Here is a 25,305-nt window from a genome sequence, read left to right on the forward strand (position 1 = left end):
CATGAGATGCTGCTAACCTTTTCATTCTTTGGTTGATTTGTTTAGACTGAATTGATGAAACATGGCTAATAATCAATCAATTTGCAGGCAGAAACCTCCATGAAAATGCATTGACTTTCTGCCATTCCAATAAAGATCCCACAGAGACACACGGATACATGATCACATTATTTGGAGAACAATGGACATGGCTCCAAACGGTTTCTGTGCAAATGCACCCTTAAGATCGAAAAGGCACTTGGGAAAAGGGGTCACGTACAGTCGGAAGACCCACGAGGAAGTGGAAATGGGAGGAGGATTAACACAAAAAACAAATGAAGGAGAGGAAGGATGAGAGTTACTGTATTACTGTTCAAAGGTTCAGCTGATGATGAGGGGGTGTAAAGGGGCATAGAGTGGGGGGCCCACTCTGTATTGTATTTTAATTTATTCAACTTAACTCGACTATATTATCTTCCGCTCCATTCATTTCGTTCCATTCTGTCATTTTGTATTTCAGTTTATACAACAGTTAGTTCCAGCCAGGCAAGCTGATTGGTTGAGAGGGGTTTTAACGGTGCTGTTATTTCGTCAGAACATCAACACTCTATTACTCCGCTGAGACGCCGTTGCTAAGCAACAACTTTGATAGTAGACGGTCAAGCTATTTGAAAGTTTTTGCTTCTTATTTTGCGCACAGACAGAAAATTGATACTTTGAAGATCACACTTGACTGACAGCCGATTTGGTCAGACTCTGAAGATGAGACGACAGTAAATTCCCAAACTATCAGTTGGTCTGTGAGGAGCTGGAGAACGAACTGCCGGCTGAGCAGCGAGTGGGTGGAGCTCGTTACTCTGACGTAGCAACAAGCTGCTTGTTAAGCATCTATAATTTGGCGGAAGGAACCACGAACATTAAAACATATTAAATGACACGTTCACGGCCCAGTTTATTCATTTCTTACTTTATTTAACTGTTGATGACACACTCCCTCTCGTGCTCTGTTGCTTAATTATTTCATTTTATTTTGTCATATTCCATTCTACTCCACTCTGTTCCACATTCAATTTCTTTCCACTCTTCTATTCCATTCATTCCATTCCATCATGTTGTATTCCACTGTCTTCTATTCTATTCCGTCATATTCTATTCCACACCACTCTGTTCGATTTCATTCTATTCTAATCTCATGTACTCAACTCTGTTACATCCTATTCTACTCTAGTCCATTCCATTTTTCTTCTCCCTGCTCTAATTCATTATATTGTACTCCAGTTTATTTAATTCCATTCCAATCTGTTCACCTCCATTCCGCTTAACAACATTCCTTCCATTCTGTCATTTTGAATTCCATTTCGTCATATTCTGTTCCACTTCACTCTATTCCATTCCATTCTGTATTATTCCATTCCAAACTAACCTACTTGATTCTGTCCTATTCTACTCTACTCCGTTCCATTTTACTTCGCCCTACTCCATTATACTCTACTCCATTTTATTTAATTTCATTCCAATCTCTTTTAATCATTCCACTCAACACCATTCCATTATATTCTGCTCTCTTCCATTTTTCTCAACTCCATTCCAGTTTCTTTTGTTATATTCCGTTCTATTCCACTCCATTACATTTTATTCCATTACACTCCGATCAAATTCTGTTCTAACCCATTTTTTTATTATTATTATTATTCAATTCCATTCTGTTCTGCTCTGTTTCTTTGCTCACTACTTCATTCCACGTCATCTGTTCTATTCTATTGTTGGCTGACTAGTCCCATCCTAATTATCATAAACCACAGCTGTAAAAGCACCATGAGCGCATTTATAAAACAACTTCCACACAGAAATTTGCACTTTTAATATGCAATACCATGGATACCGTGTGTGTGTGTTTTGTCCATGCACAATTACCATTTTTGCGTATGCATGCTGCCTATCACTTGTGCGCGTCCAGGCCATCAGAAAAACAGCCACCATCCGTAGGAATAATTAATACAGGCGGTCTGCTCCAGCTCTGCTCAGGGCCCACTCTCTGGCACAGCGGTGAATAATGTAACGGCAGCTAATAGGTCAGTCACATGTGCTTTGGATGTACACGAGAGAAATGCGATGGCGCAAAAGAGATACTGAAACAGAGCAGGAGTGAGTAATAGAGAAATCTGGAAAGTAGCGGTAAGCAGCCGCTATGGGCCTGGTATCCATGAATAGTGACGCTGAGAGCAATAGCTACAGCTGCAGTAATGGAAGGTGCTGTGCCGGGGAGGCGTGAGCTTCCTGGAAGCAATCAGGTTGTTTTCCACACAAGGGGTCAGCGCAGCTCACAGAGCTAAGCTTGCGTTAGCTGCTGGAACACACTCATGTATGCATACGCTTACACAGAGAGAGACGGACAGAGAGACAGACAGAGAGACAGAGAGAGAGACAGAGAGAGAGACAGAAAGAGAGACAGAAAGAGAGACAGAAAGAGAGACACACACACACACACACACACACACACACACACACACACACACACACACACACACACTTCATGTGCCTACACACTCATCTGGTTAAGACCAGACTGAGCCTCTGTTTACTGAAACATCATTTCAGAAAGCTTCAATTTTTTTTTTCAATCAGACTTACAGGAAGAGTTTTCTTTCCTTTTTAACTTGTGGTGTAAATTCAATCCAAATAAAAAGCCTCAGGATTCCTGTCTATTTTAATGCAACTTCAGAAAGTACCAGCACAAGCAAAATGTAAAATAAAATAAAAAGAAATGGCCAGGAAATACAAGCTATTAATCCTTCATGCATAAAGAAGGGTAGTCACAGGAAAATAAGTGAAAAATACTGTAAAATAAGTGACCACACAACTGTCCCCATCAGACAGTCCTTAAAGCTTTCATCTTTGTGAGACAGGAGAAAATAAAGCTACACTCTTAATTCAGATCTGACAAAAAGTTTGTTCATCCATTAGCAACACCGTATTAACCATGTGGGGAACCATGGAAACAATGTAGCAAACCCCTAGAAACCATCTGGCATACCATAGCAGCCACCTAGCAACCACTTGGGACACCGTAACAACCACCTAACAACCAACTGGGACACCATAACAAATAGTTATCAACACTTCAGCAACTACCTAAAATGTCAGGGTATTCGTTTGGCAACTGCTTAAGCTGCTCAATCACTTTGTATTTTCTTCAGGAAACACAGTTTTCAGACCTTTTTTTTTCTATACATTCAGGAAATTCCCAAGATTTTATTTTCTCTGCTACACAGTATGTGAGCTTTTATGACTCCCCTGCTTGCTTCATCAGCATCAGTAAATTACATTAATAAAAGGAATGTATTTCAAACGCATTGAAGACAGACAGCTCATTAGTCAGTATTTACAACAGGCAACATACAAATCTGGACATCGCTAATAAATGTTCTCTAGTAGTTTTATAGATGATTTTGATAGCTTAAGTAATTGCCTATACCGGCATGCAGTTAAAGAGTCTTTCTTGTTCTCCTTTTTTCAAAATGATGTTACATTTATCACATTATGAGAGTGTTGCATAGCTGGTGGCATGTGGTATGTCACGTTTTAGTGCATGGCAGGGGACACCACAGCTTCCTGAACTACTACATTTAGAATAGGAGAGGACAATAAATCACAATACATGACATTTTCATGGCACATGATGCACAACATAATACTGTTTTTATGATGTTTGATAAGGTAAAACCTACAAAATGAAACAGCTCTGCTATCTTTAAAAAAATGCTACATTTTAAGTCATTTCAAATTCAATATTTCACATAAATGTTCACTACGTCCACATAACCAGATCATTTCTGCACTCTATTATGCAGGGCTGAACTCACAAACTCCAAACAATAGGAAGAAACGTTAAATAACTACATCACATGGGAGCTCAGTCTGAATCTCTTTATAATGAACGATAAATTTTCTCAGTGTTTTAGAAATACTTATAATTTCCCTGGTATTCTCAGAAAGGTCATATTGGCCACCAAGTTACCAATTATCTGCCACTAATTGTCATGGTCAGTCTGTTTTTGGGTCCTCCTTAGTTCTCCATGTAACTAGAGTGCCCTCCACAAATACTGGCACTCCCGGTAATCACGAGCAAAATGAGCTGTAAAATATTTTTAATTATCCTTTTCATCTTTCATTCAAAATATTAGGCAAGTGCACCTATGACGTCAGAATGTCTCCCGAACCACGAACAGCACCTATATAACCACACATTGTTTGTGTGTGTGTGTGTGTGGGGGGGGGTGTTTTATGGTCATATGAGACCAAAAAATGAGCTTTTGTCAACAGAAGAGTACCTCATCCCCAAAAGGCCCTGGACAGTCTATTTGGATACATGGTATCACAGACTCCATCAAGTACCAGCAGATATTAAATGAATACCTGACTGCCTCAGCTAGGAAGCTTAAACTAGACCACATTTTGAATCGTCCAGCAGGACAATGACCCAAAGCACACCTCAAAATCATCACAAAAAATGGTTCACTTGCCACAGAATTAAGGTTTTGCTATGGCCACCCCCAGTTACAAATGCTAAACGAGTCGATAACAACAGTGCTAAACTGTTTAGTTTCTCAACCGTGTCGGCTTTTAGCACGAACAGCAAATATTAGCTGGCTCGGTAGGTCAGTGATGGATCACACCGCATTACTGCCATCAGTCCTCAATGTCAGATCATATGACAGTATTCAAACACCAGCTAGCAGACGACCGGGTTTCTCTATTCTATTGTAGTAGTTTGAGGGGTGAGCTGCAATACATCTGACGCTTGCTTTGTAAAAGTATTAACTGCACTGTAAATCTCTCACACCACAGGTATGTTTCAACTGAAATCAGTGCTTTTGTGTCGTGTTTGATCTACAGTATCATTTCACCATGCTGTCCGAGTGACGGAGCACTGCTTCAAGTTAGCAAACTGCTAAAACCAGCTAGCCTGGAATGATCGCTCTCTCTCCCACTCTCCAATGCCTCACAGCTTCCTCAGTTTACTTTCGTTTAAATCAGGGCTGTAATTGACACGAACCCACTTCTTTCTTTGGGGCAGTCGTGGGCTGGAGGTTAGGGATCTGGCCCTGTGACCGGAAGGTTGCTGGTTCAATCCCCAGTGCCGACAGTCCATGACTGAGGTGTCCTTGAGCAAGACACCTAACCCCCAACTGCTCCCCGGGCGCCGTGGATAGGGCTGCCCACCGCTCCGGGCAAGTGTGCTCACTGCCCCCTAGTGTGTGTGTTCACTAGTGTGTATGTGGTGCTTCACTTCACGGATGGGTTAAATGCGGAGGTGGAATTTCCCCGGTTGTGGGATCAAAAAAAAAGTATCACTTTCTTTCAATTTCGTTGCTTGTAAATGCACTGATACTTAAATATGACTAAGCGCTGTAACACAGCGTTGGAGTTGTGAGGAGCAGATGTGATTTAACGCTGCTTAAGCTCGTTAGGATGTACAGAAAGAGGCAAGTTTGCTGTAGGACAGTACAGTAACACTACTGATCTAGTCACTCACACTTGGTCGCTCCACTCAAACAGGGAATATATAACTCCACGTTTCAGACGTTGCAAAATTTTTCGACCCATTTTTTACTCATCATCCCCTCCCTCTCTATTCATATAGAGGGGGGTCCCTCACCTGGTGACAGACTAGTAGTGTCGATTTCCTTGCAGCAGAAAGGAGAAGACTCTCGAATGCCACCAGGGCTTTCGCTAGAACATGGAAGTGTTAGAATGGCGTATTATATCGAACGTATATTGAACCTTTTTTATCGCTCTATCGAGGAAAAGTTATATCATGATAATTATTGTTATCGTTTTATGACCCAGCCCTAAGGAGAAGACTGAGAGCTATTATTTTTGCAAAGGGAGGCTCAACAAAGTATTAAATAAAGAGGAGCCAATGACTGCGGCACACACAGATTTGTGAAAAAATGTATTATATTTATTATAAAGACCTAGTTTTTAATTTATTCACCATACACCTTCAAATAAAAGGTACATTTTTGTTAATACTTTGAATGAAATATCAAAAGCATTAGCAATAAAGAATGTTTTTTACAGCCTGTTTTGCTCATGTTTACTATGGGTACCAATATTTGTGAAGGGTACTGTAAATGTAAAGGACCAAGTGGAGTCACATTAACTGAATAACTAGAGATCACATGAGAAACAGACAGGAGACCCACTCAGCAAGCTTATAACCACAACTCCCACACCCTCAAACTCATCAGGACACCAAAAGATCAGCATCTTCCTTAAGAAGCATAGATTAAGCAGATTAGGTACTTGCTGCCACTTTATCTGCTGCTGCACAACTTAAAAGCCCTTCTACCCCATCCCTCAATGGATAGGGACCACCATAGGACCACAATTGATGAAATTATATATAGAGGGTGAATCACTCTCCGCAAAGCAATGACACCAACATAGTAGTGACATGTTAGGCACTATTGTGTGTAGACCTATATTAGGCTCCAGCATTGTTGGAGTTTTTAAACAATTTAGAGGCTTATGTGACCGGATTCATTTGAAAGCATTCTGCTGTTCTTTCCACTTCACAGCATGCCACGTTTACCTACATAACCCACAGCGATAGGACAGATATTATGTCTACAGTGAAATATTTTGAATGCTAAGCAGATGACGCACCAGACGCTTCTGTAGCAAAAAATTACTGAACAAAGCAAAAAGGCCTTCAGGAAAGTGCCATATTGTGTGAGGACTCCTACACTGTGCCTCTAAGCACCTTTTATCATAGTAACTCGATAATAAGGGTGGAAAAAAGAAAGGAAGCGCACAAAAGCAAACCTTGAGTCGCATTCACAAAGTACCACCGGACCAAAAGTGCTGATCTGAGATCAGATTTCCTTCTGTGTACTGGGGGGGGGTCTGGGCTGACAGGTAGGTTGTACACCATGTGCTCCTAGCATTAGCATAATCATTATTCAGGCTGGTTTAGTGTTTCCAAAGATGTTGTATAATTTAATTTGTAAGGATGGGATCTGACTGGCTTGATCATATACAATAAAGCGTCTATGTAACTATGTCATACCAAACTACCAAAGACATCACATCTGCGTTACTTGACAAGCTCTCAATAATAATCAATAACAGTAAGAAAATGTCACACAGGAATGTCTTAATAGTGAGTACTGACCATCCATTCTACAATTAAACTGTAAAAACTATGCAAACTATAGATTCTGACTGGATTAAACATCAATCATTCTTACTTTGAGGCTATAAAAACGAAGAAGACTATAGATTCAGACCGAATTAAAATCGCCCAAATCGTTCTTAATGTGAGGCTGTAAAAACTAAGCAGACCACAGATTCTGACTGGATTAAAATCATTCAACCACTCTAAAATTATTATGGCGAGGCCTTAAAACTATACAGATTGTAAAGTCATATTAGATTAAATTCACATCACCATTACTACAGCCAGACGGTAAAAACTACAGAACCTGCAGATTCATACTAGAATAAAAATCACTACAAAACTTTTGCTGTCAGACTGTACAAACTTTGCACAGTGTAGATTCATGCTGGATTAAAATCACTCCACAATTTGTACTGTCAGGCTGTAAATAAAACCAACAGACTGCAGATCAATACCAGATTAAAATCACAGATCTCATCAGTTACCATTTACATTACACTTCTTCCCCAGGTAAAACTAACTCAACTAAAATTCATTAAAGATGATTCAAAAGTAACAATGCATTCTGGGCCACTGGATGCTTTGAAACTGCACAATCAAAGTGTCGACATATAAATAATAATAGCAAATATAAGGATAAACATGGCTGTTTTGATTCTTCTAGTGCTCTTTTCCATGTGACTTCCCTGAGTTCAGTCACATGAAACCCAAGTCTCAAAACATCTGTTGAAAAGTTCATATTAGGACCATATCCAAGGCCAAGATGTCAGCCTCCATTCTTTTCCTTCATAACTGTCTCCAGTTACATTTTAATGTTACTATGCTACATGTTATTATGTGGTAAAACTGGGGGAAATGATCATGAGACAGAAGTCTTTGTGAAGTACTCTATGCTTCTGCTTCCCAGGCTAAAGAAAGCATGTTTTTAAAGACCGTTCATTTCATCATTATACAAATGCAGTAATGATAAAGACCATCAATTCAATCACAGAAATGGATTCTTTCCTCCCTCCCACACTCGAGCCATTTCAACACACGGTCATGCTTCTCAGATGAAGATTACAAGATTGAAGAGCACAAACAAAAACTGAAAATTTAAGGATCTAAATAGAACCAAGAGACAAAAACAAACCCCACATTTCTGTTCCTGAAACCAGCACAGTCCCCTCAGCCAGCGTTTAATGAATGGCCAAAACACAAAGTACAAGCCAATCAGATGTTTCTCATAATATCTTTACATATTAACACAGTGATTGCTATATTGGCATTATGAATATTCTCTGCTCTATTCAAAGCTGAGAGTGTAATACATGTTTATATGTTTATTTAAAGCATGTGGAAAACTTGTGTTCTAAAAATTTGGTTTTGTATTACAGCTCCTTCTGCGCATCACTAATTCAGGAAAAATGATAAGAGTCTGCAACTTGATGTGATAAGAGTCTCCAACACTGCTTTGTGTTCTAGAGCAGTCAAAAACGAAGTGAATGACGTTGGTCTGATGTATGTAATACGGGGCATGTTAGTGAACATTGTTCCTTTTTCACAGTTAATTTGACAGCCTCACACATGCACCTTCATATGACTACTGCCTGAGCTGCTGCTTTTGTGATCACAAATAAGGAAAGTCTATACCTTCTGGTGCTCTGACCAGCACAGTGAACCACATGTACACGTGCACACACACACACACACACACACACACACACACACACACACACACACACACACATACCATCATTTATTTAGTCAATATTACTGCAGCTTCTTGTAAACAAAGCTTTTGGAAAAACACTGACAAAAATTGTAGGGCTGGACTGAACAAGATTTTATAGGCTTTGAGTGCTTGTTGATATTTCCGAATGAGTACTCGGACACTCCTCCTCAAAATCTCCCGTGAAAACAATAATAATAAACAAAGATGTGTGTGAACTGAAACTTATGTTCATCAAAATGAAGAGCAATCCTATTTTTTCCACCTGTGTGTGTGTGTGAGGTACAAACTGTAGCTAAATGACAAATCACTCCCTCTCACTTCTGATAGTGCTCTAAACTTCACAGACAACAGTCATTTATCTAAATCTGATAATATCGTTGGTGCAGTAGTTGCAGAGCAGCTCTTGTGCTGTAATGGTGTGTGGAGGAGTCTCTTCTCTGATTCAGCGGTTTAATTGCAAAAAATTTACACCCCCACCTAAAGCAGCTGCGTGACAGAGCAGTACTCAGATAAAGATCACCAAACTTACATTGAGATAATCTAGCAAAATTATTCATGTGATACCAACTTCTGAATTTTGCACAGAGCACTTTTCTTATTGTTTGATTAATCAAAGTACTTATAAACATGCATTTTGAGACTCATTGTGCTTTGAGGTGTAGTGTCACATGGAGTGAAATTATAATATTAGGAATACCTTTTATACCTAAAGGTTGTTGCTTTTCATGTAGCACACTGAGACTGATTAAACCGCATTCAAGTCTACTTAGATGCTTAAACTAAAAGAGAAACCTTTTAAAAGTATTTTAAAAATAATACCTCTTTCCAAAAACATAATAATTCACAATAATTCACATACAAAAAAGCTGTGAAAAAACATTTGGGAAAACTTGGAATATTTAGGAGGAAATGGCAATGAGTTCAGATGAACTGTCAAAAATTGCTCTGGGCACAACATTAGCTACGCTATGGTTTCATCAAGCTATTTCAAATGTAATAAAATTGCATCTTTCCGCCACTATAAATGTAAGCCAGTCAGCAGACTCAGAGGTAACATACTGCCTCTGAGACACTGCAAAGCACAAATAACAGTAGGCCTAATGCTAGAAAAACCTGGGAAGGGGGGGACAGGACAACCAGAGTGTCTGTGAAAAGGGGAGGGGGGAAAGTTTCCAAATGTAAGACTTGGCCTAGATCTGCACTGAGCGACTATGAACTTTGGACCTTGTTTTCGGTGCTGGCTGGAAATGAATAGGCCGCCGTGTAGCTGGCAGCCTGACAAAAAAGTAGAGAGATAGAGAGAGAGAGAGAGAGAGAGAGAGAGAGAGAGAGAGAGAGAGAGAGAGAGAGAGAGAGAGAGAGAGAGAGAGAGAGAAAAGGAGAGGTGGAAAGAAAAAAAAAAGAAAAAAAAAAGAGCTGCTTTGCGGTTTAATGTGGTATGGGGGGCCTCTCTATCCCTCCGGAGAGGCCTGAGCAGGGAGGGAGGGTGGCAGAACAGCAGAACACACAAACACACACATGCTGAGCTTGTCTCTACACTTCGGTGGGGAATCGTGTTTGCTGTATGTTTCTAGTGCTTTCCGGAGTTGTAGCGCGGCAGACACTTCTGATGAGCCTATTCATTTTGTAAGCATGCAGATGACATACGGTCTTGTGGCTCAGCAGGGAAAAGTGGTTTGAGCGACAAAAGCGATCGGCAGTCGTGCAGCTCTGTCAGATCAACTTCCAGCACGATACTAATGAGCAGAGTGGCTGATCAAAACAGATGCCTCAGTAAGCCTGAGCTCGCTGTAAAATAGACGTCAATGTCTGTCAGAAATCGCCTGAAGCTTCGGAAGGAAAAAGAGCATTACAGCCTCTGTTACATAGTCGTGTCGAGGGAGGAGAACATCAGAGAGGATCGATTTATTAAATGAAACTTGATCTACTGCTGACTTCCTACCTGCTATTTAAGTGGGAATAGTAACAGTAATAGTAATAATAGACTGTAATAAGTATGCATATTACAAAGACACCAAAATACTTAAATCAGACAAAAATAAAGAGACGTATGCACGTTCACACACAGTCGCATGCAAACCCTTGGTCATAGGACACATTTTGTTGAATGAATAGAACTTATTAGTCATTTAGAAAACAATACAGAAATACACAGAAATTATGCACGGGAAAAATGAAATGTGGCATTCGTAGGAAATCATCAAAATGTGCAACTTGGCCAGGGATGTCAAACTGTTTTGCATGCAGCTGTACATATAAAAACTGAGTAAAAATACAATGCAGGTGTCCATTAAGCTCTCTGTGTTAGTTTAACAGGATAATTTAATATATGGTTGATGTCTTGCAAAAATCTTGCATCTTCATTCTTGTCTTTTTTTTTTTTTTTTTTACTTTTTATGAATAACTTGAAAACACCAGCTGCCCTTTACACTGTGTTAATATACCATAATGGACCAAGAGAAATTGCACATTACCTTTTATTACCAGTTAATTACGGTTCCGACTTCTTGTGTAAAGTTACCGTTTCAGAGTTACGACGGTTTGTTTCTGACAGTGACACCATGCATTACTGTATGTGTTACTATCACAAAATGTCACTTAAATCTATTGAGCCATTATAGTTTAATCAATTAGTTTTTTGTGTCAAATAAATTCTTTTTAGGAACTACACAAAAATATAAATAGAACACAATTATAACCACATACAATTATAACCACATCATAACAATACACTCTTTTGGATATCATCATTTTGTTATATTGTAATAATTGTCTCAGGTATCATGAGTGGAAACTCGGTACCGTGGCACCTGACTGAGAAGACATACCATAAAACATACAACACACAGGCTTAGGAGTAAACCAACCTGATCAGTCCCAGCTGAAATTCAGCAAGAAGCTCCTTTTATGATCCTCAATGATGGATCGCAACTTTACCCTGAACCTTGGCCACCTTTTATCTGTCCACTATGACACTCACAAGGCTTAAAAATCAACTAAGAGCTGATGGTATAGGCACATACGTTAGAACTTGGTGAAGGCTGAGAAGCTTTCCCGTGGGAATGATTGACTAGGCACTGATTTCCCAGATGAGTCCGTGAGAGTTCATGAGAACAGAAATCTGCGCCTAATAGAAAGTTCTTAAAGGGGATACATATTTTTTCAGGCCTACAACCCAGTTAATTTAGTGGTGAATCCCTTTATAAATATCGCTGTGTCTGAGAGGAAACTTCTGACATCCAGAAGTAGTCTATGTCTCTCTAATGGCTACTTCAATTCACATTAAGCTAGCTGATCGAATACAAGGACGATTTTTAGACAGTGACAAAAGACATAAATGGGAAAACGAAGACTAACAAGCAATTATAGCTTCAGGGAGAAACATACAATGGCGTAAGACCTACATTAGGTGGAAAGTGAGCACTCGAAGACTTTCAAAATATGTCAAATGTAATTTACTGTAAGTACAAATAATTCTAACAGATGTAAGGCCTACAAAATTTTGTGTAATTGCACATCTTCCCTCTTACTCTATCATCTTATGATGATATTCACTAAGACTAGATTCAACAGAAGCAGAAGAACATAGCCAGAACGTCTACAAAGTTGTCCTTCAACATTCACTTCAGTAGGTGATAACAGAGCCTCCTCGTAACGGGCCTGTCGTGTGTTCACTCTCTACCACGTAGTCACTGCATGGTTCCAGACATTAAATTACAGTAACCATACCCAGCTCTTTGCAGCATGCCAGAGCACTTGCTCAAGGAACGGTCATGACCTTCCAAATAGCCAGAGACAGCAGATGAGCTACTCGATCTTACATGTGTCTTTCCGGTCCAGCTATGTGACAGAGTGGCCACACCATTATCATAACTCAACATTAGTGAATGAGTTGTGAGAAGCTGAAAATGTGAGCGTGTGTGTATATCTTTGCTGTCAGAACAAAACCTCATATCTCCATTTTTGTCATTTTTCAGTTTTTGACATAATTTGAAAGTATCCATGGATCTATATATATTTTATGTCAATTTCATGATGAATGGACCAACAGAAATGACCCTAAATCACTTTAAAAAATGTCTGGTTCCATTGACTTACATTAAAAGTAATGCATGTTTTTTCCTTCTCCTGTAAAGTTACTATTTTGGAGATACGAGGTTTTCTTCTGACAACATCGATATATTATAACTTTTACTTAACGGTCATCTTCACTGGAAATTTAATAAATGAATAAATAATGGTTTCTGTTTTCGTACATAATGCTGTAAGCATAAAGGAACATATTCAAAATAAATATTACTGGGAATTAATAACAGTCTAAACTAAGGCATTTTAGATAGTATGTTGACTTGAACCGTTACTATGAGAGAACACATTAAACGCACAGCTGCATTAACACTTTTAATGTACATTTTGAAATTTATTTGAACAGAACTGATGTTTTATGAAACATTCATGAAAACATGTAATGCATTTTATGCAACTCTTGAATGAAAACTAAGATGAGGGGCTAAAGAGAGGGGTCTGGTTTACAGCACTGATGTCCAGTACCGTGTAAAATCCATACAGACTCTACAGCCAAGTACAACAATGGCAATGTTAATTTGGAGCCAGCTCAACTGGAAAAAACAGGAAACACGAAAAGAAGCAATCCAAAAAGAAAAAAAAAAAAAAAAAAAAAAAAAAAAACACAACACACAAAAAAGAAAAACAGTGAAACACTAAAGCACTGACAAAAAGCCTTGCACTCAAACAGCCACTTGGACATAGCACTTAATAATAAAATAAAATAATAATAAAAAAAAAAACCCTGATGATTTCACAAAAATGCATTTTTTTTCCAAACAGGTCATCCTAACACTCACATTTATTTCCTGAGGAAAAACCAACATCAACATTACATTTTACGGTGATCGTTATGCTTACTGAGTTGCAGTTTTTCAGCTGAGGAAGTTCATACAGTAACACTTCAGAGTGAACTTGGCTGATCTGCCTGCTGGGCCAGAACTCATAAAGAAGCTCAGATTAAGTGTGTGGATCTAGGATCAGATTCCTGCCTTGTTTATTTTGGTATTTATTTAACCTCTATCATTTTACCAGGAAACCCCGCTGAGGCCAACGGTCCACTTTCACAAGGGAGATGAGGCTCTTTAGTCACAAGCACTGCATCCAGACTGGTGCTTTTTACACCAGGATGCTTTGAATGCCAGCCCAGACCGCGGCTTGGTTCTGTGTATCGTCTTAAATCCACATCCAGGAATCAATGCTAACCACCGCAGAGTTAATCCTCATGATTATAGGTGTTAGATAGTATTTCATTCACACAATGATCCTTTCAAAAGACGTACTTAGCAGAGAGATGGCTAAATGGAAGCAATGCAGCACCAGCATTGATCCAGAGGAGGTCAGCCTAAACAAGGAAAGGTCGTTTCATCCTTTTTGGACTGGTAAGCACTGCACAGACACGGATGTGTCCAAACACACACATAACTGGTCAGTTCCCAAGCATCTTGTTGATGTACCAATCACTGACATTCTGGTGTCACCAGCCTTGTCTAGTTCTCTCATTTTTTTTCTTTCTGTAACTTCTCTCTCTGCTGACCTCTTTTTACTCCTCAATCTCTTGCTCATAACACCAGCACATTGGTTGCGTTGTCTTCACATGTGCTACGCAGGCATGTATGATGATGATGATGATGATGTATCTGTGTATGAGCTTGCCAAGCATTTGTCCACTAGAACTGAATACATCATCCTTTAAATTCCAGAGGACAGATTCAGTTACTCTGAGTTATGGCTGCCCTGCCCCATCAAACACCAGTTCTCACCCAACAATATTGCTAGTGTTATTTCCCAGTGACCCATTGGCTTTTTACAATCATCCATAAAACGGGTGCATGACACACAATTTGCATCAGAATACTTTGTTTTTTTGAGAACTAGTCAGAAAGAACAAAGTGCACAGCAGAAAAATAGCAGTAGCGACACATATTGTAAAGACTATGATACAAGTACAATGATTTACACATACACATATACACACACACACACACACACACACTTGTATATAGCCAGGAGGAAACTCTCGATATCTAAAAAGAACACTGGAGCAAGACTAAAGTTTGCTAATAATGTGCCAACAATGTGCTATGGACAGTTGTTTAGCCACAGTACCAGAAGCCATGTTTGGAGAAAACCAAAGACAGCATTTGATCAGAAGAGCCAAATGCAAAATGGAAAAGCATGGAGGTGAACATGTTATAATTTGGGGCTGCTTTGGGCCAACTTGCAATCACAGAGCTGACTATAAATTCTCTTTCACATCAGAGAGTGCTTGGAGAGAATGTAAGTCAATCTGGAAAAAAAAAGCTGAAGAAGTGTATTTTCCAATAGGATAATGTTCACAAACAAGCAAGTAAATCCACCAAGGATGGGCTCTTAATGAAGAAATGGAGGGTCATGGACTGGCCGAGCCAAAGCCCAGATCTGAATCTGAATGGCATTGCTGTGGAACTGACTGCAAATGCAAGAAATCCCTCAAACATTTCTTAGTTGAAATGATTCTGCATGGAGGAATTGGCAAAAATGTAGATAGTTATAGGAAATGTCTACATAAACATTATTTCTGCCAAAGGGAGGCAGAAGCCAGGGGTGTACTTGCTTTTCATACCAAGTATCTATACATACTGTTTAGAGACATTCAGTGTTTATAGAAATACCTGATGCAATGTTTTGAACTCCAGTTTTGGAAACTCCCGTTTTCCTCCTAATTTTCCTTGGGTTATCTACTATCTTCTGAAAAATAATGGTTAGTTCATGATCATTTGAATGAAAAGGAAATAAAATAAGGGTAAATCTCTAAATTTTGCACAGTACTGTTTACTCAAATATAAAGCAAAAAGTTCACTGTTCTAGAAGGTGTTCATGATACCATGAAATTCTCAAGAAAGTTTGTCGTAATGTAGCAATAACAATCATACTGTCCACCCTTAATCATCTATACCTCCGTTAAGCTTTATTACAACAGAGAAAACAAAAACCCATCAGCCATCACACAAAAAAAACCTGAGAAAGCATGGAGATTCTTTTCCTTGAGCTCAGCCTGGTACCAGTGCTTTATGTCAACTACAGGCTGAGCCCTAAATTATTCAAATCCTATAGCCAAGTCTTTTCTACCCGCTTTACACGCCAGCGGTGCAGCTGCACGCATAGAGTTTAAAGCTAAACTCTGTGGGGGACGGAACACCAAAAGGCTTAAAAGCATGTAGAAAAACAGTGAAAGTCTGTTAATTAATTCAGACTTAACATATAGGCCTACTCCAAGTTCACCCACACCACAGGGCAAATAATGCACATACACGAAAGCACTGTTGCATGTAGCATCGTTATATAAAGCCTGCTTATCATATGGTTAAATAAAATGGATCAAAACACTTCATTTTAACTCGACACGGCATCAGAGAACACAAGGAATATCAGCTCCAATTCATCAACAGGATGATGAGCTTGCAGATTCACTTTATGGCTGTCTGTACTAAACGTTATCAGAGTTAGAGAAAGTCTAGAATCAGCTACTGCTACTTATGTCCTAAATAATTTCACTGCAAGGAAGGAGACCCTCAGATCTGATCACTTTTTATGGCCCCTCTCACCGAGAACTGGCTATAAGCTGGAAAAGTCCACATGACATTGGAATGTTCTAGTTAACACACCGAGCACATGCCAGAGGGAGACCTCACATAGCTTTTGTGTATGTTACAAAAATGGAGTTCACACCACCTGATCCAAAAAAAAAAAAAAAAAAAAAAAAAAAAAAAAAACCAGCCTGGGAAATCAGCACTACTGCAAACTGCACTCGCCTCGTTATAAAAATCCTACTCTAAAACAGCAAATTCACCTTCACTGGAGCGAGAGATTCGAAGTATCATCCTGTTGTACGCTGTTCTATCCTTTCAGTATTGGATGTCAGTGAACTGTGCTGGCAGTTGGAGGTGGATGGAGCGTCGGCAACCTATTTAAATGTAATTTCCAGTTAAAATGGCTATTAAATACATCTTTTTTCTGGAGATATTCCTGAGAACATTAGATAAAAAAATATAATTCTACTGCATTTCCAAAACTGGAGAATTATTAAAAGAGAAAACCTGGGACTCCTAACAATTGTGTAAGACCTGGTACAGAGCCTGAAAATGTCACCATCAGACAAACAGTATTTAATAGGTTTCATCTTTGAGAGGGCAGAAAATCAAGCTCCACTCTGGCTTCAGATCTGAGAAGACACAGATCTGAGAAGTGTTTGTCCATGCTTCCACTGTGAGAAGACAACTCAGCACTATGGGTCTGAAAGGATGTCAAGAACCTGTTACTAAGAAAAGGAAATAGACAAAAATAAAGAAAATTGGCAAATCAAAACAAAGAAGCTGCTGGTATTCCTAACACATTTGGGATTAATTGGATCATGAGAAGCAAAACATGCATTTTTTTCAGGCTCCTGAAAAAAAAGAATGAAAGCTGTAATAAAGGCACAGAGCAAACACAAAATTCTTAGTTGTTGAGGTGTTGGTGTAGTTTTCTGTTGAGATATGCATTTTCTGCTTTTTCTTGACGCTGAAAATGCCGCACCCAGTGGCTGTTTTGAACGGAAACTAAATAAAAGAAGGGTGGTCTCTTACTGCAAAGTCAATGCAGATGAATGTCTCCATCACACCACTCTGCTCTTGGCCCATCATGGCTGTATTTCTGGTTTTAAAAACATTAAAGCATTAATAGCTTGTGTCATGCACATTGCGTGTGCCTTCACCCATGATACAGCACATTAAGGCAAATGTAAGAGCTCTTTCAATTAATCAGCAACTCACTGGCATGAGAAAGACATTAACCCGCTGCCAACATCAACAAATTAGCCTGCTGATACAAATGCAGCTTCATGTGGGAGACAGTGTTGCTGCACATTATGGATGTTGAAGGGGTGCTGAGTAGCTACTAAACCCGCCACTTCGCTCAGAATCAGCCCTACAAAAACAAAGATAAGCTGACTTGAAAGGCCTTGAGGAAAACAGCCAAGGGCAGTGTGCGACCCAAAGGCCACTAGACCAGTTTAGAGGCCAGCGCTCACACAGTCCTCAGCCTGTCCTGTGTTGACAGAAATATGCAAAACAGATAGAGTATCATCTAATGAGAGAATATATGTGTCAACTGAAAACGTAAGCATTAAGTGGCAACACAGACTGCTCTGGAGGCAACAATGACTTTGGAGTTGTATTTTGGCTAATAAGATCAGACCAAAGGCAAAACACACGCAGAGATTCATGAGTGCAGCCACAGTTTGCAGACAAGTTTCTATTAGTGTGCTTTTTTGTTATACACACACACACACACACACACACGATACATAGTGTTTTTGTTAAACCCATCTTCTGTTGTTATGGCAACTGTCAATTCAGCCCACACTAATTGATATTTTTTCCAGTGAACAGCAGAACTTAAGAGTCCTGCCTCTGCGTGTGTGAGACACCATGGAAGATACTGCTTAAGAACAGAGAAAATTACAAAAGGTTAACGGTCAGCACCGTAAGACGAGAAAAGAGAACATAATGCACACACTTCTGAGGGCTGTGAAGCTCCTGTCAGCTCATAACAAGAAACATTTCTAGGAAATAATGAGCTAAAGATAAGGGAATCTGCACTGATCTGAGTTATTTCAACATACCCAGAATGTCAACAGCTCTCATCTAATTCTTTACCGTACATATGCACCACAGAAAAACATACGTTCCTAGTTGAGTTCTCTGTACGTCTTGAGCTGTGTAATAACCCAAAGACATTTATGATACTTGACTACATCAAATACAGTAATAATAAACATAAAGAGAACATTTCTGTACGTTGAACTGTCCTCTGTACTGTTTTTGCCACTTTGAAATAACTAGTTTTCATATAGCAGTAAAATGGTGTACTGAAAATTCGGATCTCATTAAGCTGTAGCACACTCAACCTGCACTATCCATCATTATATTCTTCTCTGCATAGAAAACTGTAAAAGAAGTTTGCTTCCAGTCAAGTCCCTTATTGAATTTATCTATTTTTATATAAACTGTCTTAAGACTCTTCACACCTCGTAACACGGAACTCCCAAGCCATACATTTCACTCTGGACTCACTCCAAACACACAACTTTCCTTGCATTACTTGATGCAATACAGGCACTCAAGGTATTCAACATACTGAATTCTAAAGTCCACATATAAGAAAAACCGTAGAATGTATTAGAACATGAAAAATTGCAGAACGTTCTGCCACACCGCTAATAAAATGGGAATAACTGCCCAATGACCAATTTCACAGCAAGGGCTCAGTCCACAGCCTAGCAATTCCATGAAAAGGAGCATAATGTAATAGACAAAATTCAGCTGCAGGACTGCAGCATAAATAAACAGAACTGCTGCCTGAAAAGTATCAGAAGTGCATATGAACAGAGCAACGGCATTAAACTTAATAGAGCAAATGCTCGGGAACATAGAGTACTGCCCAGGCAAGAGCTACAGGCCACAAGACTGCAGGATCTGTGAACTGAAGATGTCCTCTCCTAGACTTCAAAGCTGGACAGCCATAATTTACTGCTGAAGCCTTCCGCCTTCAACATAACCAACTGACCACAAGTATTCCATTAACTTAATTTTAAATACAGGGCTTATATAGGTACTCGTTTTTCCAGCTCTCTAAAAAAGAAGTTATCAGTCTAACACCAAGTCTCTAAAACAGAGAAACAACATATCATTTGGAAAAAACACACGTAAACAGAAAGTCTGTTTGTTTATTCTGACAGGGTTTTCTACATAGCTGTTTAAGGAATCAGGAAGCAGTAGTTTCTTATTATCTTATTCCTTTGCATTTGATGCATTTTGCTACATTTACAATTGAAACACATACACACACAGTATATATAGTATATATAGTATATCTAATTAGTTGCAGAATATTAAAAAAAAAAACAAACAAAAAAAAAAAAAATCAAAGAAAAGTTAGGCAAAATGACAAAATGATTCTGTACTATTTCTAAGCCACTATTTACATTTTAGCAAATCTATGACACTGTTCAGGTCAGATTTTAAATTTCATCTCTCCTACTAAAACATCAGATGACTCTCGGGAGGATTTGACCTACTCACCAGAGACTTTTGTCACATTTAGTGATCAGAGTCATGCCAGCTCGAGTGCAAATTCTCATCAAAGCAAAAGCGGACAAAAAGACATTTAGGTAAATCTTTAAAAGTTTCTACTTTTCATTCTGCTTTATGCTGATAACATCATTACTAATGAAAACCCTCATATTAAATTAGAAAATAGTGTAAAACAGAAGCATTTTCTCTGATGGTTTTACTCACACACACACACACACACACACACACACACACACACACACACACACACACACACACACACACACACGCCAGTTAGTCAGTCCTATTCAAAAATATCTCAAACAATCTTCTGGTATGGGCTCTCCAGCTCAATAGTTTGGCTGAATATTAAAAAGTACCTAATGTGTTATGTAAGAAAATATGCAATATGGCCTGCAAGACAGACATTTGCATAGCTTTTTAAATAAGGAATTAATAACATAAAAAGGACAATAAATTGTGCAAACTAGGGGCTACCACTGCAGTCTTTGCTAAATCATGGCAACATATTGGTCGTAAATGTTGCTACAAGACCTTGTGAAAACCGACCTCAAATGTCTGATTAGTGTGAAAGCCCTGTTTGTGACTGCTACTACATCTGTTGCAGAGTGTTATCCTTATCTTGGCCTGCTCATTTGGTCTCTTTCCTGGTCATTCTAGAAGCGTTACTGCCAGCTCTGGAATGTTGGCCTTTTGCAGAACTTTTGCTTGAGTTTCTTTTCTACAAACTTCTGGAAACAGACAGAGTTGAACAAGAGAAACAAAAGCATTAACTTGATCAAAAACAGATGCCCACTTGTTACTTAAATTGCTCGCCCCTGCCTAGAAATCAAAGACAAACAGTGTGTATTCACAGACACATTCAATTATACCAAGTGATTTACTGATACACCTTTACACAGCTTCCAATCTAAGAGTCCACCACTGCCTTGCAGCAGTAATAGTAATTACTATGCATTGACAGTAGTGACAAAGAGGTGGTTTTTGCTGTCTAGACAGGGCTACACAAGATAGTATATCTTCGGTCTGAATGAGAGAAGAGAGAGAAAGAGAGAGGGAGAGGAGAGAGAGGAGAGCGAAAGGAGAGAGAGAGAGAACCAGCCTGACTGGTTACGTCGTCACAAAGAGAGGATTTTAAGCCCGATTCGAACAGTAGAGGCATTAAAAAATGTAAGGCTTGCCGGTTGTTTTAAATCAGCTAAATCAACAGGGTTTAATTCAATCTGCCACTACAAATCCATATCAAAACCACTTTGCAAACAAAACATTTACTTAACTATTACACAACAGAGTAGCGCTGGCAAAAGCCTTCGTGTCATGCCGAGAGAAAAATGATCATACAATGATGTTATTATAACAGTGATGGATGAGTTAATGATGCTGTTTGGGTACCGGCACTGGACTGCACAGGGACGTCTATGGCACAAAATGAAAAGCAACTTCTGGTGATAGGGCTGCACAATTAATCCTATTTTTTGTGTCATCGCAATAGGAGTTTTGGATGAACACTAAGACCAATGACAAAACATATTAGGCTAGCAGCACCAGAGTAAGCTGACTGGCGGGAATGCAGTGTTTAAATTTTATGGCTGTGGTAAGTGCTCCTGAGCTGAGCTACCCTTGATCTCCCGCACGCAGAGCGAGTGACTTAACCACTCTGCTAAGAAACCAACTACAAAAGTACACAAACAAAAGCTTACACTCAATATTCTCGCGCACACTAGGAGCTATAAAAGAAGAAAAAAATCAACTTCCAATCAACTGAGTGGAAGTTTAGACTGAAAGAATTAGCACAGCCGTTGTTCTTTTTTTCCAGGTACTAAGGTACTTTAGTGAGCAGTTTGATCCAAATGTATCCCAAACCCTGCATCTACATTTGTTTATTCGTTTGCTTGTTTGCTTATTTACTGCTTAAAAAACACAAAATGGAAATTTAAGTGTATGAATACTGATATGAGTAAGCTCAACATTTAATTAATTGACTGATTTTACTTTTTTTATTTTATTATAGGCCAATGATTCATTAAGGCCATGTGTTCAATTATTTTTCGACTTCTGACCTTAGGATGTTGTTGTCATGTTTAGACAACACTCTGCTATGAAGCCATCTACACAAACGGAAGCTTACACTAATAACATTCTCTGGCTCACTAGGAGCTATAAAAGAAAAAAAAAACTGACTGAAAGTTTTAGACTGGAAGAATCAGACAGCCACTGTTCATTTCTTTAATAAGGTTTCATCTAAATGTAGCCTAAACCCTGCAAGCATCTAAGTTTGATTATTTATTTACCGCTTTGCAAAGACAAAATGGAAATTTAAGAGTATGAACACCGAAGTGATTAAGCTTGCCTATTTATTTATTTAATTACAGGCCAAAGACTCATTAAGGCCAAATGTTCAATTACTCTCCACTTATGACCTTAGGAAGTTGTGGTCATGTTTAAACAGTGCCCTGTGTGAGGTAGTGTGGGGAATTTACTCATTCTTGCCTCGAATCTCTGGCTCAAGAAGTTATGTCACCACCGTAACACGTTCCATATGAGGTACTTATTACAGCAGAATAATACCAGCTAATGACTGTTATCTAACATCACGCTCATCAAGTGCTGAAGTTCTAAGGCCATCATTACTAATGAGAAACAGCTTACTGAAACAAATGAAAACAAAAGTGAAAAACAGTTTCACAACAAATGATGCACAGCTTGCTCCTGCAGTTGCTTAGCAGACATAAAATCACTCGATATTTCATTACAGCTGTTACAGAATAAGCTCAAGTGAAGAAAACTAGCCTGTTTGGTGCAAAGAGTTTACCTCTTATACTCATGCCAAAAAGCCATTTCTTCCTTTTAATCTGCTTGTCACCTTAAATAGCAATATTTCCTAATACTATTGTCGCATTTGTTTAGACAAGTGACAATCAAAATGCTAAGAACTCAGATTTTTAGTTTGTCACCAACTACTATTTCCAGTAAACATGCCAACAGTGATCTACAATCAAAGTTGACTTGTTTTTTGGTCATGCACATAGTCTCACACACACACACACACACACACACACACACACACACACACACACACACACACACACACATTATTCTATGAGTAGATTTTAATGATTTAGAACAAAGACAAAGTCTCTCAAATTGTCATCAACCACACAAAAGATAAAGCAGGATTAAAAGACTAAATGACAGGACAGAGTGTTGCCCACTGAATCCACACACTTGTGTGTGCACAGAGTGCTTAGTTGATTTACGACACATCAAAATACGTCTTGAAGACTGCTCCCAAAGTGTGATCAATGTCAACAAGAGCTAAGAGTGTATGGGTGAATGTAGCAGCTATGACAAACTTAGCCTGGCCCAGCTAACCCAGAGAAGCAGCTGTCTGTGGGAGGTGAGGGTGCTTGTGTGCTTGTGTGTGTATATATATGTGTGCGTGTGAGAAAGTGTTTGTGTTGTGGTTTGGCTGCCCAGCTGTTAGTTCCGAATGCCATTACCTCACTAGTGTTTGTTTTATTTCCCCCCTGCCTCTCTCTTTCAGTCTCTCTCCCTCTCTCCCTCTCTTTCTCTCTCTCTCTCTCTCTCTCTCTCTCTCTCTCTCTCTCTCACACACACAAACAAAATGTCAGGGTCATATATAAGTCACGTATTATGGAAACGTACTCATATGTAACATTAATATCGCTTGTGTATGTAAGGAGCAATATGTAATAATAATAATAACACATATTTCAATATTATTTTAGTAGTTTTTACTGACAATTATATATATGGGAGATGCATCAATGTGTTTTTTTTTTCTGACTGAGAACAAGTATATTTTTTAGTACTTGCCGATACAGATTCCAATACCATAATCATAACCTATTTAGAATTAAGTAGCTGTTCGTGTAAATGAGTGCAACGTACCTTAACAGTTAAATCATTAACTGTTAACGTGGATTGAGTATGTTGCAGGGGAGACGAATGGGTATCGTTCCATGTCAGACAAGCACTTGTGTACAGCTGTAAGTAATGTACATTTCATAGTTTTGATCCCAGCTCCTCATGTGTCTATTCAAACGGCAGTCCCGCTAGCACAGTGAAAGCACAAGTCACACCAGAGGCTTATACATCAGAAGAGCTCACGTTTCTAGTTGTTAAGAGACTTCAGTTCCTCAAGTGTTGACTTTTTTTCACCTCCCTTTTGTTAGCCTATGTGTCTCCACCCATACTGGGGAAGTGGACTGGAAATTAAACATATGCAGGGGTGGTCTTTGATGTTTGTATGTAACAATAAAATTTCTCATATGTATTATACATGCATAAATATTTACATATAAAAATAATACAGTCACCACATCCACACCTTAACCTCAGCTGCCTTTAAAACTCTTTTAGTTTTAAAAACGACAGAGTCAAGAGCTGTTTGTTGGCCCTCCCACTCTTCCCTTCCTTCCTCTCTCCTGCGTACTCTCTCTCTCTCTCTGGAGACAGTGTGTGCAGTCTCAGACAACAGAGGGAAAGCACGCTGCTGCCCAGATCGCTAATGAAGAACTCTTACACACGCCGCCAAGACGCCACGCTGCCAACACACACACACACAGAAAGAGAAAGAGAGAAAGAGAGAGAGAGAGAGGAGAGAGAGGAGAGAGAGAGAGAGAGAGAGAGAGAGAGAGAGAGAGAGGAGAGAGAGAGACTGAAAATGGCATCTACCCCTCCCCCACATACCTGCTGGCAGTGTCATTCAAAACAACCTGTTCTACTACAAAAATGGCATTTAATTACACACAATATGGCAAAGGAAACCACATAAATTAAGTGTCGTAATTTATACAGATCTAACAGCCTTTGCTCAAAGGAAATACCTTTGGCTGACAGTATCATGAACATAAAACGGTATCGCTCTGTAATGTTACAGTGACAACTGATCTCCTCCTGTGTGTGGATGGCAGCAGCACACATAGGATGAGCTATAGGATACTGATCAAAAACACTGAATAATGTAGTGTAGTGGCCCTTTACCTTGATTTAATGAGGTGATATGTGAGCCAAGTCAATTCAATCCAGATAAGCCAGTGGACAGTGAGGGCAGCAGGGCCTTCAAAGGACACCGGTGCCAATGCAAATATTAACCTTTGATTAGACTGTTTGGAAGTTGAACAAGTCTAGAAAAGACAGAGATAAAAGTATTTGTGTACTGTGGCATGTAGAGACCAGAAGAGCACTTTCTGTCCATTTTATCACCAGAATGATCTACTGGA

The 25,305-nt window shown here is 39.1% G+C and overlaps 1 protein-coding gene across 2 annotated transcripts in view; it reads right to left on the reverse strand.

Annotated features, from left to right (window-relative positions):
• The window catches only part of vdra (vitamin D receptor a), a 62,415-nt gene that overhangs the window by 24,081 nt on the left and 13,029 nt on the right, over nt 1-25,305 (reverse strand). The gene's annotated exons all lie outside the window — the stretch shown is intronic.

This window comes from Pygocentrus nattereri, chromosome 9, assembly GCF_015220715.1.
Source record: "Pygocentrus nattereri isolate fPygNat1 chromosome 9, fPygNat1.pri, whole genome shotgun sequence".
In the NCBI taxonomy this organism is placed as follows: Eukaryota; Metazoa; Chordata; class Actinopteri; order Characiformes; family Serrasalmidae; genus Pygocentrus; species Pygocentrus nattereri.